This window comes from Cebus imitator, unplaced genomic scaffold, assembly GCF_001604975.1.
Source record: "Cebus imitator isolate Cc_AM_T3 unplaced genomic scaffold, Cebus_imitator-1.0 Scaffold129, whole genome shotgun sequence".
NCBI classification, from domain to species: Eukaryota; Metazoa; Chordata; class Mammalia; order Primates; family Cebidae; genus Cebus; species Cebus imitator.
Window position 1 is genome coordinate 5,433,142 of NW_016107444.1, and position 15,423 is coordinate 5,448,564.

Below are 15,423 nucleotides of genomic sequence, written 5' to 3' on the forward strand. Positions count from 1 at the left end.
CTGCCATGATTGTAAGTTTCCTGAGGCCTCCCCAGACACGTGGAACTGTGAGTCCATTAAACCTCTTTTATTTACCCAGCCTCAGGCAGTGTGAAAATGGACTAATACAGTATCTGAGACAGGTCTCAATCCGTTTAGAGGTTGACTTTGCCAAGGTTAAGGACCATGGACCATGACACAGCCTCAGGAGGTCCTGAGAACACGTGCCCAAGGCAGTTGGGTTACAGTTTGGTTTTATTACATTTTAGGAAGACAGAAGTTACAGGCATAAATCAAATCAGGGCCATTTTAAAACATTGGGCCAGCCCAGAAAAGCCAGACATCTTGAAGAAGGGGCTTCAGGTCATAAGTGGATTTGAAGATTTCTTGAGTTTAGATTAAGAGAGGTTGTGAAAACCAAGATTCTTGTCATGTAGGTGATGCCATCAGGTAGAAAGCTTCAGAGACAATAGATGGCAAGGGTCTCTTATCGGACCTTAAAAGGCATTAGACTCTGGAAAAGACCTGGCAAGGGAAAGAGATTCTCTACAGAATGCAAATTTCCCCAAGAGACTGCTCAGCAGGGCCATTTTGAAACATACCAAAGAAATGTATCTGGGGTAAAACACTTGGCCTACTCTCTGTCATGTGATACTATACCAGAGTCACATTGGAATTCGATATCTTCCTGCTACAAAGCGTCTGTTTTGCTGTGATTAAGATCTCTGCTTTCATGTTCATTCTGGTCGGTTGTACCTAAATTCCAAGGGAGGAGGGTGTAACTAATCATGTTCAACCCTGCATCCCTCATGACCTGAATGACATCTTCAGGTTTCTTTGAGATCCCCTTGGCCAAGAAGGGGTCCACTGAGTCCATTGTGGGGTTTAGAATTTTAATTTTGGTTTATGACATGTGTTAGCTATTTACCAGATTAGCCAGCTCTTGCGCAAGAGAAAGCTCAAGGAAATGGGACATGGGACAGCTAAGTTTTGATGAGGATGACACAGTTCCACAGGGCTCCAAGTGCAGGCCCCACTCAGGAAGTGGCTTTGGGAGGGGCTCTGAAGTGAAAGCCCCTTTTACAATTTTGCCTTTCTTGGCCAGCTTCCCCACTCGAGTGGAAGGATGGGTAAAAACCCTTAATGGGTAAAAACAGGCAAAGCCCTCTGTGCTCCGGGTCCTGCTGACGTGTCCAGCCTCATTTCTCCCCCATTCCACCTCAGGTCCTGCTGACGTGTCCAGCCTCATTTCTCCCCCATTCCACCTCAGTTCCACACTTTGGGTGGATACTTATGACCTGGACTGCTTTTCACAAACTCATTTTCTGGGAAATGCCTTTCACCCCCGCTGCCAAGGCCCCTACAGTACCTACACCAAAAGAACCTTACACATTGTATCCCAAGTGAACGACATCTGATGTGAGTGGCATCCCTGGGTCACAGCCCCTTAGACTGTAACAGGAATGGCGCCTCTGGGGCCTGTGTGACTTGACAAAATGCCTGCCACTACCACTCCCGTTCACATGAGTGGACGTGTGGACCTGGCCTCCAGACTGTGACATGGTAAAAGCTCCATAAACCTGCATACCTCGACCATACCTCGGCTTCCCGATTAAAACTGCCCTCTGTAACCCTGATGTGACAGGCAAGCAGTCCAAACCCATGCCATCTTGGCCCCTGCGACTTGTAATAAGTAACTAAGGCCTGTAATTTCCACCCTACCCAGACAACGTGTAAACTAACGCTTATCTTGACTTCTGTGAACCACTTAAGTAACAATCGGAATATCCAAAGTCCCCGGCCCTCGGAATGTCTGGAGCCCCTCACACTCACCCCCACCCAGGAGATGATTTACGGAATCCACTGGCCCTCAGAATGTCTGAAACCCCTCAGCCCCACCCCTCACCCTCACCCCTGAGGTGGTTTGTGGGTATAAAAGGTCTTGACATATTCCTTTGGAGCCACGGGTTGGAGAGACGTGAGTCCTCCATGGCCACCGGCAATGAAGACCCTGCAATTTGGCATACTTTTGTCTTGGAGTTAACTTTCTACACTCGCTCCAGTATAACAGACCATACAAAGATGACTGGTTCTGTGTGAGCTTCAAAATCAAGTGTGCTTATCGGAGTGCTCTCACCCTCGAAACGGGAAACTGATATAAGAGATTCCAAGCTCAGATTGGCTGGTATCTCAAATAAAGGAGGTGTTGGTGGCAGCCCCAAACTGATCCCCTTTTCAGGGTGGTATTGGCTGCTAACCCATCCCCCAGGTGCTGTGTTGGCTGCTAACATCAAAGCTGCCCTGCTCTGAAAAGTCTCCCACTGCACAGAGCCTGCCCCGCCCCAGGCCAACAGCGTCAGGGGCTCACAGGGGCAGCCCTCCAGGCAGGACAACTCTGCAGTGAATTTACATCCCAAAGGCCCCTCCACCTGGGCCATGCCACACCCTTGCTCAACCCCTCTCCTTCCCTAATCCATGTCTTCCCTCCATTACAGGCTTCAACAGATAACCCAAATCCCTGTACCAGGCTCTAGCTTTAGGGAATTCACCCAAGGCAGCCATGGTCTATTGAAGAAGGAGACTCAGGCATCTCAGATCAACTTCTCCTTTTCATTCCTAAGACTGTAAGCTGAAACCCTTTTCATAGGTAATTCCTAAGACTGTAAACTGAGACCCTTTTCACATGTTAAGCTATAAACCTAAGATTCTTCCACGTGTAACATCTAAATATAAGCCTATATAAAGAAGGAACCTTCCTTTGTTAGGGGAGCTTGGCTATTAGGCAAATACGCCACCTGGCTCCCGGCCGAATAAACTCCTTCCTCCTGTATTCAGTGTCCGAGAGATCCGCTTCCCACGGCCGCTCCTGCTACACTATCGCATGAACCAGAAGACAAAAGAAGCCAGCCTGTGGGGGAGAGTGACAAGGTCTCTTTTCTTTTTTCTTTTCTTTTCTTTTTTTGAGACAATTTCTTGCTCTGTCCCCAGACTGGGCTTCAGTGGCGAGATCCAGCTCACTGCAACCTCAACTTCCTGGGGTTAAGCAGTGCTCCTGTTTCAGCCTCCCAGGTAGCTGGGAGCACAGGTGCACACCACCACGCCTGGCTAACTTTTCATATTTTTTTATTTTGTAGAGACAGGGAGTCACTCTGTTGCTCAGGTTGGTCTCAAACCCCTGAAATCAAGTAGGTCCTCCCACGCAGCCTCCCAAAGTGCTGGGATTACAGGCGTGAGCCACCATGCTGGTCAGGAGTCTCTTCCTAACCAAACTTTAGACAAGCCTCTCTGAGCCCTCTTTCCAACAAGACCTCAACTTTGGCCTATGAAAAACTGCACACTCAGCACAAATGCTTTCATCCACCTCCACACTCTAAGGTGTGCAAAAACACTAACATAGTTTCTAGTAGGTCAAGGCCACATCCACAGGATGACCCTAGACTTCTTACTGTGTTCACCTCAGAAACCTCAGTGCTGCCAGGAGAATTTACTGTTTGTTCCAGACAAAAACTAGTAATAGGCCCCTGAACCTCTCGCCACCTCCTTTGAGCAGTTACTTTAGAAAGCTGCTTACAGTTGCAAATCCTTTCTCTTCCCCTTTAAAATGTAAATCTTTCCAGATCTGTCTTCCTAAAGACAAAAGAGCTATCGCTTTGAAATTCAAATCTCAAGGCTCTCCCTCTCCCAACTCCCAGGCACCTGGCTGTACCTGCACTGTTCCACAGGAGTTCACCGGATACTAACAAACCAGCCTCTCTCTGCTCCACCCCTGCTTGCTTCCCCTCTACCCCCTCATTCTCCCTTTAAAATGCCCAGGGGTCCTGCACAAGTCAAAACTGAGTTCCATTCACTTGGACCCTCTTCCCTATCGCAATGGTTACTGCTGAATAAAGTCTATCCTTATCACTCTGGCTATGTTCTGCTTTGAGAGAAAGAAACCACTATGCAGGGAAGAGTGAAGGTGGCAAATAGGGAACATTTCCCTGCTTCTACGCCACTCCAAGGCACTCCTGCATCCCTGCCTTTAAGCCCCATGAGACACTTTGTGATCACGTAATAAATCCCCCGTTTGTTGCTTAAGCAAACTCATGTCCGTTTCTATGACTTCTCACTCATTCAGACTGTGTTAATACCTCTCCTCCTCCTGGTGTCCCCCTGCTCCCTGCTGTCTGCCTGGCTTACACTTAAGGTCTTTCAGCACGATGCAGCCTCAACCCCGCTCTGCAGCTCCTGGCGTGTGCCTCCAGCGCACCAGAGCCCCACCAGCACTGCCGCACACTCTTTGGTGTGTAATTAGAGAAGTTCTTTGAGAGGATACAGAAAATCCAGTCGGCCAATAGAAATGGAAAACGTGTGCTTTGATGAAAAGCTGGTCTGGGTTATCTGATTCTGATTCTGTGGGAGATATTTTGCAACTGTATCTTGTACATAACTGATAGCAATGCAAAATTGTTCTTTCCCAGAGACATGTAGATAAATTCTAATGATCCACCCTTCTATGGAAAAGCCAGTTTTGCATCCATCTGTTCTCCTTTAACTGGGTATGACATTTTTACAGTTTTCTCATTAATTAGCTAAGTAAAATCTTTTTTTTTTTTTTATACAAACTTAGGGCTCTTTATTCAGGCAGTAAAGTAAGGAACAGCAAAGTAGGAGGGCTACACCATCACCATGGCAACAGAAAGCCGCAAAAACATAAAGTCCCTCGACTTCTGTCGGGTAGACTCTTCCTAGCTCAGGAGAAACACATTTGAACTGGCTGAGAACAAGGCTGGGCAGCCTGGCCACACCGTGGAAGGGCGGCTGGGTGTGCGGCCTCCGGTCAGTCCTGGAAGGGCTTGGTGAGGGCTTCCAGCAGCTCCTGCTTTTCAGCCCACTCTTCAGCCCGTACGCCCGGCAAGCCTCTTTCAGCACGGGCACAGTGAACTTGCCCAGCACGCCCTTGCTGACGTGGGTCTTCAGCTCCTCTTCTGAATACTCCACCTCGGGCCTTTTGCTTCCGGAACCTTCATTATCGTGTTTTCTCTTGGTAACTTTCCCTTCAGGATTGTAATCTGGAGGGTAAACAAGCTCCTTAAATTCATCCACCAGGGATCCCAGTCTTTTATTCATTGCTCTAACCTTGGGCAATGTCAGGTCCACTACTTGTTCAGGTGCATCAAATCCAAGGCCAAGGCCTCCAGGTTCCTGAAGTGCTGCTGCAGCACGGGGTTCTCAAAGCTGTCACTTCTGTATGTGAAGCAGAGCTTCTCAACGATAGCCTTCGTCTTGTCCACCTGCTCTGGAGTTGCCATGATTTTTTCAGTAAAGGGCACCTTCCTTTTGTCATCAGCAAATGGTAAAAAGACCAGCTGAAAGCCTGGAGGAGTCACCTGAATTTTCTGGTCATCCAACTCCTCATCCTGTGGCACCAAAGCCACAAAATAAGGGGGGATGTTCCTCCGGGGTGTGGTCGCACAATGCTGCGACCTCCTTCTTCAGACACTTGATGAGCAGAGAACTGAACAGGATTGAGCCCCCAATCACCAGCGACTCCTCTGGGTACACGAACAGGGAGGGTCTCAGGTAATGGCGCTTATTCAACATTACCAAGGGCTTGAAGCCCCTGAGCATCAAACCTGGATCATCAAATCATTTTAGCCCTTCTGTTTCCTCTTTCTCCAGTATAATCTGACGACTCCCATAGATCTGCGACCTCTTGGTACCGCTAGGCAGAAGCAAACCGCCTGTGCTTGTATTAAATGTCCGGGTCTTGGTTTTCACTGGTTCGTTTGTTTCCCGATAGAGCTTTATTGGAGGAGGCTTGAGAGCCTTCCGGACCAGGTTTAAATGCCCGCAGAGATCACTGTATCTTTGCTGAGCTTTAGCTTTAACCTGCTGAGTGCTCGCCTCCTGGTCTCCTTGGCACAAACCTTCCGCAACAGGTCTTCCAGCTTGCTGGATTCCTCAAAGTGAACCCTGAGGTCCTCATCGTCTGCTGTGCTGATATCTCTGTAGAACAAGGACATGTCAGAGCCCCCAGGTTTCTCTGAGGTCCTCATCCTCTGCTGTGCTGATATCTCTGTAGAACAAGGATGTGTCAGAGGCTCCAGGTTTCTCTGAGGTCCTCATCCTCTGCTGTGCTGATATCTCTGTAGAACAAGGATGTGTGAGAGCCCCCAGGTTTCTTCAGGTGCATCCAGTCAAGGAAGATGCGTGTCTCTCAGAAATCACCGGCTTTGGTCCTGGCCCGGCCAGCTTTGGCACTGTCATTGTCTTCATTGGTGAACAGCATGACCCTCTTATGACTCATCTTGAACTGGACGTCACTAAAGAGGCTGGCACAGACCCACGGCACTTCGCTGAGTGAGCAGTCAGATCCGTGCCCATCAGCTCGTGGAAACGTTTCTGTCCCTGCTGCCCCTTAAACCGGTCAAGCTCTAGAATTTGTTCTGCATCTGGATTATCCAACTCCTGTAAGACATAAATATTTTTTAAATTCACGGAATTTTTGTCTTCCTCGGTACCACAGAACACCACTGCCAAGACGTCTCGATCACTGCTTATGATCTTACTGATGTACACGCTTCTGATACACTGGATGCTCGTGTCAAAAGGAGTCCACTCATCTTCACCCTGAGATTCAAACACAGCCCTGGAGCCATCACCACAAAAATCACACTGTCTCTTCCTGAATGTTCATAGTCTCCTCTTGCTTCAAGGTTCTCTCCTTGCTCTTCTTCTGCTTCTTCATCGCCCTCGGTTCTGTAATCCTTTTATCTGACATGTTGGCTACTGCTGACTTTGGCACAGGGAAGCGATCAACTTGGACGGAAGACGAGAATGCCATAAAATATTTAAGATGTGTTCATTTTTATACCTGTATAAGACTTAAGGTTTTACCGGTCTTTGAAAATTACCCTTTCACAGAATATTGGGGCCCCTGGCCCCAATATTCAACTGTCATAATAAAAGCTACTGTGAACAGGACGCTGAGCGATGGGCTTTACTTTCCTCATCTCATTTATAGTGGAGACATCGTCGATTTTGTTCACTAGTATATTCTTCAGCCCCCGGAACTGTCCCTGGCATAGCGCAAGTGCTCAAAAACTTACTGGTAACTCAGTGAGGAAATCCTCTCAACCACACCGAGCAAAGCTGCCATGGTCACCCCCATTTTAAAGATGAGGAAGCTGAGACATAGCTGGGAGATGACAGAGTGAGCATTTGAACTCTGGGGGTCCTCAGACTGAGACAGAAAAAGAATCTCATTTAATTTTCTCTTACAGAAGTTTGCACATTGCCCCAAGAGGAATGCCCAGCACACTCCTCATTCTTCTCTGGTGTCTTTCTGCGAACAAATCACCAGCAGGAGAATGATACAATGTTTAGACCACTAGGGTCATGCCTGGAGTCGGTGCTGGGTCACACCCTTGGAAGGAGTCTGAACAAACAGCTGGGTTCACAACCTGCAGTGTCTACATTAGGCACTTTGCAGAATGAGAATCTGCCCAGGTCCCACTGGGTTCACCAGCTTAGATTTCATTTTATTTTTGCCTTGTTAAATTATCTTTTATTTTGTCATAACTTTTTACAGAAATGTCAATTACCTCAACAAGATGAACCATTTTAGGTGCATAATTCAAAAAGTTTTGACCAATATGCACATCCATATAACCACCAGGCCAATTGCAACATGGAGCATTCACATCCCTCCAGGAAGTGGCCTGACGACTTCCCTGCCAATCTTCACACCCCACCACCAAGCAGTTGCCCGCTAGGTCTGTCTGTTCACTTCACATAAATGAAATCATGGAGTGTGTGTTTTTTAAATGCCTGGATTCTTTCCCTTAAATAATGCTTTTGAAATTTGTCCATGTTCTCGTATGTGTCAGTAGTTTGTTCTTTTTTTTTGAATCTCCAAGTAGGATCCCATTGTATGAATATATACCACAAATTGTTTATCCATTTTCCTGTTATGCATATTTGTTATTTCCAGTTTGGGGTTCACAAATAAAGATGCTAAGAACATTCGAATACAAGCCTTCTCAGAATCAGCTTTTAAATTGGCTTCATGGCTCAGGGATCCCAGCCCATTGGTGAAACTGGTCATTTGGACCCAATACGCACCAGCAGCCCTGGCCCAGTGACTTGTGGAAGACTCAGTTTCCACCCAGGGACCATTTCTGGGCCGGATGCTAGGCTGTCCGGCTGAGATTCCATTCTGTTGAGGGCATCTCAGGCAGACAGCAGCACACCGGCTGTAAGTCTGACTCCCTGCATCCTGTTGTAGGACTCTTTCCTTCGCTCAGCTAAAGGCGAGGGTCCTTATCACACGGCCATGGAAAATCAGGCTCACAGATCATTTGAAGGGTGAGGAGGGTGAAAACGAAAAAAAAGGAAAACAGGGACTTTCTGCAAAGCCAGAGTACTGTTGGCATGGTTGCTGTCTGGCACGTTGAACCCCAGGTTCCATCCAGGAAGAGGAGGGACCAGGCTCCTCTCCACTGCAAACAGCACAAGCTTCCGCCCAGGGCACGCCCCTCCCAGTGCTCAGGCTGGCTGCGGTTTTTCCAGGAACCCCTTTGCCCTCGGCTGTCTCATTCCCCTATCTAAAGAAATACATCTAACTGCCCTTAAGATACGGATGAGAACAAAGAACAATCTTAACTGCCTCCTAATGACAGGGGCACTGTTTGGCAGGGAAATGGCAGTCAGGTCTCCCTCAGAGGCCAGTCTAAGGATCCCTGGCAGAGCGTTTGGAATTCGATGCCCTCAAGGCAAGAAGAGACAAACCTGGTTATTAGAAAACATGCATCAAAGTAAAACAAGGGGAGGGTAAGGACAGCTCAAAATTCCTGAGGCCTTTTACAAGTTTGCATGGGGAGAGGGAGGCCAAAACCCTGACTGGTAAAAGTAACTTTACCCTTTGGCTGGCAAGTTGCGTGTCTGGGTTCCCTTCCCCTGAGCCCAGTCCTGAGCCAACCAGTTCAGGTTTGGGAAATTAACTCTTTCCAGTTTGGAGGATGCTTCTGAGAGCAGTGTCCTGTATTACGAAGACACAATTACCTATTTGTGAAGAGAGGACAGAGGGAGAAAAAGGAAAAAGAAGGTGTTTTTTCAAAGGAGTCCCAGGGGTTCAGCATGCATTCAAAAGGGGTCCAGACTGAAGATGATGGCTACCCACCTAGCAAGAGGGCAGCAGGTGTCCTGGGTCCCTTCTTTTCCTAGCAGATACCCAGGGTGAGTGAGTGCGAGAGGGAAGAGCGTCCTGTTGCCCTCATCCACCCTTGCGTTCCTCACGCACTAGCCATATGCCTAGTTCTAATTAAATACGAATAGTGTGAAATATGAACAGAAATGCCGTGAGATGTTTCCCAGCTGAGACAATTAAGTTCCATGCACAAATTTCCAGTCTCTCTTTTCTCAGCCATTGACCCCCAGGCCCAGATACAGGGACTAAAAAGATGTCGGTGCCTCAGTTAGTCTCGGTTCCTGGGTGACCGTGTGGTAGTCACTGCCAATCCTGCACCTGCCACTGCATATCGGCAGGTGGGATGCCAGTTGGCAGTAGGCTTTTGTTGGGTTAAATCACGGATATTTGAGGGATTTCTGTTACCACTGCATAGCCCCCCTGCCAGTCTGAATGTAGAAAATTAGTACCAGAAAAGGGTCCTGCTGCCATGTGCTGGGTGCCCCGCCTCTATCATGGTGGACAGCGTCTTCTTGTCAGTGCTGCCATCCGACTTAAGCCAAGCCCTCCCTCCATGTCCCTCATTATGACTCCCCTGTCTTTCATTTGGTCAGCCTGAGTCCCCTACAAAAACAACAAAGCCACAAAAATGTTTCCTTCTTTTTTTTGTTTTTTTGAAACAAGGTCTCTCTCTGTCACCCAGCACCCAGGCTGGAGTGCAGTGGCACGATCTTGGCTCACTGCGGCCTCAACCTCCCAGGCTCAAGCAGTTCTCCACCTCAGTCTCCCAAATAGCTGGGATCACAGGTGCGCACAACCATGCCTGGCTAATTGTTTTTTTCTTTTTGTAGAGATGGGGTTTTACAGTGTTGCTCAGGCTGGTCTCAAACTCTTAGACTCAAGTGATCTTGCCTCCGCCTCTCAAAGTGCTAGAATTACAGGTGAGAGCCACCACACCTGGCCAAAGGTTTCCTTTTGACATGGTGCCATCAGCTGGATGTCAGTTTGAGATAAGAGCTACATAAAAACATTTAAGCCCTAAGAGATTAAACAGCAAAGTAAGGCAAAGAAAAAAAATGCATACTTGTAAATGCCATGAGAAAACAGGAACACCCACTTCATATTCGGTTCCTCTTCGGAGCTACTCCCACCAAAAGAATAAATCCCACAGACCAGCTAAGCCAAAAGGACACTTCAATAACCAGTGTCTTTTTCTTTCAATTGACTGGTTGTTTTCCCCTTTTTGGTGATCACCCAAGAATTACCAGTTATATTAGCTATTGTAAACACTTTCCTTTGGCTGGCTAGAGAACAGTCTAGAGAATAGCTCTATTACTAGGACTGTTTTAGACAATGACTTTTTTTTTTTTTTTTTTTTTGAGACAGGGTATTGCTCTATCACCCAGGCTGGAGGGCAGCAGTATGAACACAAGTCATCTCAGCCTTGGCTTCATGGACTTAAGCAATCCTCTTACCTCAGCCTCATGAGTAGCTGGGACTACAGGCATGCACCACCACTCCTGGCTAATGTTTGTTTTTTTTTGTAGAGCTGGGGTTTCACCACGTTGCCTAGTCTGGTCTCGAACTCCTGACCTCAAGCCATCTGCCCACCTTGGCCTCCCAAAGTGCTGGAATTACAGGCAAGAGCCACATGCCCACTCTCACCAGTGAATATGGATCATCTGTTATATCACCTGCTGAGGCTCTGCAGCCTGGGTGCTTCCTTTGTTGTTTGGGTTATAGTGAGGAATAAATGGCAGATATAAATAATCGTGTATCAGTATCAATTAACTTAAATTTAAGAGACTTCATAATCTCACTTATTGATTCCGTCTGGAAGGAGATAAGGATCTACCCCTTCATTTGCTCAGAAAGGTTTTCACATTCAACAGAAAAGAGAGGGGAAAAATCATGTATTTAGAACGTTAGTATTTGGAGGGCAACCACGAAGTTCTAGACAAGCCAAATGCAATGATCTATTTTTTTGCATTTCTATTCTAGCTGGGATTTGAACTTTTAAATACATACTCTAGGCTCATTTATAAAGTTCTGATACAGATCAGTTAAGATTGCTTAGAAGCTGCAGACTGCTGTTCTCTACACCTTATAAAACCAATTTCTGTTTTTAACTCTTTGTCTATGTTTCCTCCCTTTGGTGGTAGGCTGGCTTTATGAATCAGGCACACCTGTGCTGCAAACAAATGACAAATTCCCATGACAAATTAATCGCTAAAGTATTCCTTCACAAGAGAGGTGGCCACAGATACAACGTCTACACTCACACACAGAGGAAGGAGGAGAAGTTGTTCTCTTTTACAGACGCAGAGAACTGAAGTCTGTCTTTTAAAACATCGGTCAAAAGCAAGTGCTGACACCTGTAAGTCAATTACTCTATTTACCTTGTCAGGTCTTCTGAACTTCATGTACAAACAGATAACACAGCCAGAACAGTGATCTAGGCCTCAAGGCTCTAGACTGAAAGACTGATATTCAGATCTTGCTGGGTTCTCAGCCAGCAGACAACCTCTGGCGCCCCAACAAGAGAGATTTAGACTCACTCTCAAAGTGCAGCACTCGCCAGTCCTTAGCGGGTCAACAATTGTGACCTACAGGACCAAAATGTCTCCATTTCCAAAATTTAAAAGACAGAGACATGTAATTTATATTACAGAACGGTAAATGGCCGTCAGATCTGAAAATGGTGATCAGCTATGAAAACAAGCACAATTTGTTGGATCTTAGCACAAACTCACCATTGAGTTAGGGCAGCTCCACAAAGAAAGGTCAGGGTGACACCAAGTTTCTCACAGGTTCTCCACCATTTTTAGCTTGATTTAAACTGGCTACAACTCGTTTGGACAGGTTGTGACTAGCCACAACCATTTACGCCAGTTCTGAGCAGTTACGGCCAGTTCCAACTGGTTTAGACATGTCTCAGTAGGGCACACCTATTTGGACTGGCGATGACTTTCCTGTACTGGCTTAACTGTTTTTGATTAGCTACAATTGATTTAATCTGATTTTGATTGGTCATGGCCAGTTTTGACCAGTTTGAACCCTTTTACAATAGCATAAGTGGTTTTGTCCTGGTATGGCTGCTCTCAGCCTGTTTTGATCACTTCTTAAATAGAATCTACCTTCTCATTTAAGCTTCTCAGATTTTTTTTCTTGAGAAACTTTTTTCCAAACGAGGCACATCAGTAGGCTTAGAACCTGAACACAAACAGGAAACATTCAGAATTCTCTGGAGGAAGGGTCACTAACTGAGATTAAAGAGGACCTTCTACATTTTATCTTTGACTTTAGAATTTTTTCGCACTATCCCATGGTACTATTTTGAGCACCGGTTTCGATCAGTTTTGACCAGCCACAATTGTTTTATGTTGCTGCTCACTGGTCGTGATTGGTTCCTAAGGCTTTAGACTGGTTTTATTGGCAATTTAAAAAAGAGATTTAAGCTACCTATGAGTGGCTGCAACCCAGTTTAGCTAGTTTTCACTGGTCAAACCTGAGGTATCCGATTTCTGAGCATTATATACACTTGTTGAACTGAACACTTTATCATTATGTAATGTCCTTTTTCGTCCTTTACCACTGTTGTTGGTTTAGTCTGTTTTATCTGATATAAAAATGGTGACCCCTGCTCTTTTTTGTTTTCCAAGTGCATGACAGATCTTTCTCCATCTCCTTACCTTGAGCCTATGCATGTTATTACATGTGAGGTCTCTTGAAGACACCAGAAGGATGCGTCATTTTTTAATCCAATTTGCCATTCTATGTCTTTTAAGTGGAACATTTAGGCCATTTACATTCAAGGTTAATATTAATATATGAGTTGTTGTCCCATCATAGTGTTGTTAGCTGGTTGCTTTGTAGTCTTGATAGTGCAGTTGCTTTATAGGGTCCAGGGGGATATGTGCTTATGCGTGCTTTTGCGGTAGTGAGTATCATTCTTTTGTTTCCTTGTTTAGAACTCCCTTAAGCATCTCTTGTAGAGCTGGTCTTGTTGTGATTAATTCCCTCAGCAATTGCTTGTCTGGGAAAGACTTTATTTCTTTTTGGTTTATGAGGCTTGGTGTGGTGGGATATAAAATTTTTGCCTGCTACCCAGACTTTACTTTGGACATAGACACTGAACCTGGACCTTGGACCTTGATCTGTCTAATTCCTTTGAGATAACCTTAGAGCTGGAACTTGGACCTACCACTAAACCTTGGATGTGAATTTGGATCTTAGGTCTGCTCCTTGAACCTCATCCTTGGGCCTGGATTGGGCCAGGACCTTAAACATGACCTTAGACCTGGACAATGGTCATGGAATTGAGCCAGGGGCTGATAATATTAAATATCTGTATTAGTCCATTCTTACACTGCTATAAAGACACTACCCAAGACTGGGTAATTTATAAAGGAAAGAAATTTAATTGACTCACAGCTCTTCATAGCTGGGGAGGCCTCAGGAAACTTACAATCATGGTGGAAGGCAGAGGAGAAGCAAGCACCTTCTTCACAAATTTGCAGGTAAGAGAGAGCATGTGTAAGGGGAAGAGCCCCTTATAAAACCATCGGATCTTATGAGAATTCACTCATTATCACAATAACAGCATAGGAAAAACTGCCCCCATGATCCAATCACCTCTCTCCCTCAACACACAGGGATTACAAGTCCCTCCCTCAACATCTGGGGATTACAATTTGAGATTTGGGCAGGGACACAGAGCCAAACCATATCATTTCAACACTGCCCCCACCAAATCTCATATCTTTTCACATTTCAAAACCAATCATGCCTTCCCGACAGACCCCCAAAGTCTTAACTCATTTCAGCATTAGCTCAAAAGTCTACAATTCAAAGTCTCATCTGAGACAAGGCAAGTCCCTTCCACCTATAAGTCTATAAAATAAAAAAGAAGTTCATTCCTTCCAAGATACAATGGGAGTGCAGGCATTGGGTAGGTATACACATTCCAAATGAAAGAAAATGGTCAAAGCAAAGGTGTTACAGGTCCCATGCTAGCCGCAAATCCAGCAGGGCAGTCCTTAAATCTTAAAGCACGAAAAGGATCTACTTTACCTTCATGTCTCACATCCAGGGCACACTGATGCAACAGGTAGACTCCCATGGCCTTCGGCAGCTTCTTCACAGGCTGGCATTGAGTACCTGTGGCTTTTCCAGGCACACATTGGAAGCTGTTAGTGGATCTACCATTCTAGGAGCTGGAGGATGGTGGCCTTCTTCTCACAGCTCTATTAGGCAGTGCCCCAGTGGGGACTCTATGTGAGGGGTCCAACCCCACATTCCCTTCCACATTGCCCTAGCAAAGGTCCTCCATGAGGGCTCCTCCCCTACAGCAAACTTATGCCTGGGTATCCACGCATTTCCATACTTCCTCTAAAATCTAGGTGGATGTTCCCAAACCTCAATTCTCAACTTCTGTGCACCCATAGACCCAACACCACATGGAAGCTGCCAAGGCTTGGGGCTTGCACCCTCTGAAGCAATGGCCCAAGACATACATTGATCTCTTTTAGTCACAACTGGAGCTGGAGTAGCTGGCACACAGGACACCAAGTCCTGAGGCTACACAGAGCAGGGGGGCCCTGGGCCTGGTCCCTAAAACCAATTTTTCCTCCTAGGTCTCTAGGCCTGTGATTGGAGGGGCTGCTGTCAAGATCTCTGACATGCCCTGGAGACATTTTCTCCATTGTGTTGGTGATTAATATTTGGCTCCTCACCACTTATGCAAATTTCTGCAGCTGGCTTGAATTTCTCCCCAGAAAATGGATAAAATGGATTTTTCTTTTCTATTGCATTATCAGGCTGCAAGTTTTTCAAACTTTTATGTTCTGCTTCCTCTTTGAACATAAGTTCCAATTCAGATCTACTCTCTCAAGTTCAAAGTTCAACAGATCTCTAGGGCAGGGGCAAAATGCTGTCAGTCTCTGTTAAAGCATAGCAAGAGTGACCTTTGCTCCAGTTACAAATAAGTTTCTCATCTCCATCTGATACCACCTCAGCCTGGACTTCATAGTCCATATTACTATCAGCATTTTGACCAAAATCATTCAACAAGTCTCTAGGAAGTTCCAAACTTTCCCACATCTTCCTGTCTTCTTCTGAGCCCTTCAGACTGTTCCAACCTCTGCCTATTACCTAGTTCCAAAGTCACTTCTACATTTTCAAGTATCTTTATAGTAGCATTCCACTCTCTGTGCTACCAATTTACTATATTAGTTCATTCTCACACTGCTATACTACCTGAGACTGGGTTATTT

General features: G+C 46.0%; 1 pseudogene; it reads right to left on the reverse strand.

Moving 5' to 3' along the window:
- Positions 1-4,798: 4,798 nt before the first annotated feature.
- LOC108312820 overlaps positions 4,799-15,423 on the reverse strand; it is a 50,022-nt pseudogene continuing 39,397 nt past the window's right edge.